This window comes from Lonchura striata, chromosome 37 (assembly GCF_046129695.1).
Source record: "Lonchura striata isolate bLonStr1 chromosome 37, bLonStr1.mat, whole genome shotgun sequence".
NCBI classification, from domain to species: Eukaryota; Metazoa; Chordata; class Aves; order Passeriformes; family Estrildidae; genus Lonchura; species Lonchura striata.
The window spans coordinates 3,482,588-3,485,087 of NC_134639.1; the positions used below are offsets into that span (position 1 = coordinate 3,482,588).

The 2,500-nt window shown below is 79.0% G+C and overlaps 1 non-coding gene across 1 annotated transcript; it reads left to right on the forward strand.

The window, feature by feature from the left end:
* Positions 1–1,754: 1,754 nt before the first annotated feature.
* On the forward strand, positions 1,755–1,907 carry LOC144248099 (5.8S ribosomal RNA). Its single transcript, XR_013341504.1, has one exon. It is a non-coding gene; the product is annotated as a 5.8S ribosomal RNA (ribosomal RNA).
* The last annotated feature ends 593 nt before the right edge of the window (positions 1,908–2,500 follow it).

Sequence of the window (2,500 nt, forward strand, 5' to 3'; positions counted from 1 at the left end):
CCTTTTCCTCGGCGTCGTCAAACGCTGCGGGGAGGGGGCCGCGAAAGGGCCGCCGCCGAGCCGGGGCGGCGGTTTAAAGACTCGGGCGGCTCGGCGCGTCCTTCCGCCGCGGCGGCGGCGGCGGCGGTTGCCGGGCGGCGGTGCGCGGCTCCATTGAGGGGTGGGGAGCTACTCCCGCGTGATCCCCTGCGGTGGTGCCCGCGGCCACCGGCCGCGCGGCCGTCGTCCCGCCGCGTTACCGCGCGCGGGGGGTTTGTCGCGCCGCGCCGGGGAGGGGCGCCCTGCCCCCCCCTCTCCGCGGCCCGGCCTCGGCGGAGAGGCCGCGGCGCGCGGTCGGCCGCGGGGGCCGACCCGCTCGCCTCGAAACGGGCGACGCCGGCAGAGAGCGCGCGCTCTCTCGCCCCTTCCTCAGCTGCGGGGTTGCGGCCGCCGGGGCCCGCCGCGCTCTCCTCCTTCCTCGGCCGCCTCTGCGGTCTCTGGGGTGCGGCGCCGCGCGCGGCGCGGCCGCGCCGTCTCTCTCCCCTCGACGGCCTTCTCCTCGAGCGCGCCGGCGGCGCCGGTCGCCGGCCGTCCCCGGCTCAGGGACCGCCCGCCCGCCCGGGGCCGAGCGCTCGGCAGGTCCCTCCGTCGCCGGAGAGTCCGCGAGCGCGGGCGGCCCCGTGCCGAGCGGCGGCGGCGCCGCTCGGCGAGTGTCCCCCGCCAGCGGGGACGGCCGGCCGGACGGCGCCCGCCGTCGCCGGCGGCGGTCCCGGCCCGGGCCCCGCCCGCCGCCTCCCCGTCGCCCTTTTCTCCGTCCGCTCGCGGAGCCCCGGAGGAAGGTCGTGCGCGCGGCGGCCGTGGGGGGTTGGGGGGGGGGGCGCTTCCCCGCCCGGTCTCCCCGCCCGGTCAGCGGGGAGAAAAGGGTGGGCGTCGCTGCCCCCCTCCCCGCCTACCCCCCCGGCTCGGCGCCGCACGCCTTCCCCTGGGCCGCGCGTGCCCGAGGAAAAAGGGGCTCCGTGACGGTGCGAGGCGGCGGCGGTCCCGGGAGTGCGGCCGTTGCGGCGGCGGGTCAGCCGTCCGGCAGGCTCCGGGCGCTCGCGACGCCGGCTCGGGTCTCGGTGCGGCGCCCGCCTCCGGCGCCGGCGGCGGAGCGCGTCCGCCGGGCGCTCGCCCTTCCCGGCGGGAGCGGTCCCGCGGGGGGCGTTGCCGGTTGGGCGGTGGCCGTCGCGTGCCGTCTCGAGCGCGGCAAGGCCGCTGGGGAGAGAGAGCGAGCCGGCCGCGCGGTGGCGCGGCGGCGCTCCGCGGGTCCGCGGAGCGGCGGTGAGAAGGGAGAGCGGCGCGCGCGGGGGCCGACGGCCGCGCCCCCGGCCGCGTGCGTCCCGTCGTCCCGTTGCAGCGAGGCCGGGCGGGCCGCCGTGTCCCCCCGCGGTCCGGCGCGCGCCGCGTGCCTCCTCCGTGCGGAGGCCGGGCCGAGCCCGGGCGCCTGGGCCGCCTCCGGAGGACGGCACAGTTTGCCGGCGGCGTCTCCCCTCGCTCGTAGCGGCGGGGGGAGGCGGTCGGGGACGCGGGTCCCCCCGCCTTTCCCGCCGACCTTCGGAGCGTTCCGTTGGGCGTTTCGCTCTCGGATGGTTTTTCTTTCCCCCCCCACTCGGTTCGTTGCGTTGTGTGCTCGTACGGTCGAAGCCGGGGGCGGCCCGCGTGCGTGCCCCCTCGGCGAGAGAGAAAAAAAGGGGCCCCCTCCGCCCGTGTGCGGGGTTCGGTGCCGAAAGCCAGACAACTCTTAGCGGTGGATCACTCGGCTCGTGCGTCGATGAAGAACGCAGCTAGCTGCGAGAATTAATGTGAATTGCAGGACACATTGATCATCGACACTTCGAACGCACTTGCGGCCCCGGGTTCCTCCCGGGGCTACGCCTGTCTGAGCGTCGCTTGACGATCAATCGCCGCCCGGGGGTTGCCACCCCGGCGGCGCGGCTGGGGTCGCCTCGCAGGCCCGTCGTCGTGGCCGTGGCCGTCGTGGCCGCGCCCGAGGGCCTTCGTCCCCCTAAATGCAGACTCGGGGAGCGCTCCGTAGCTCCCCGCTCCCGGAGCGAGCCGCTGGGGCGGAGCTCGTCCTCGCCGGGGGCCGCGTCGCCGAGCGGCGGCGCGGCGGCCGGGGAGAAAGAGAGCGAGAGAGACGGGGCGGCGTCGAGAGCGCCCCGCCGAGGGCCGAGAGACGAGGGCGAGAGGGGGGGAGGCGAGGCGCGCGGGCCTCGCCCCCCCCCGGCCTCCCCCCGCGCGGGCGGCTGTCTGCGGGTGGGTACCGCGCGGGTACCGTGCCGTGCTGCCGCGCGCGAGGCGCGAGCGCCGGGGGGGGCGGGGGCGACCCCCGCGTCGTCCTCTCCTTCCCTTCCCCGTCCCTCTCTGTCGCCGTCTCGGGGCGCCAGGGGCGCCGTCGCCGTTCTCGCTCTCTCCCTCTCCCCGCCGAAGGCCGTCGCGCCCGCCGCCTGGCGGCCGCGTCCCCCCCCGGTCCGGGGCCGTC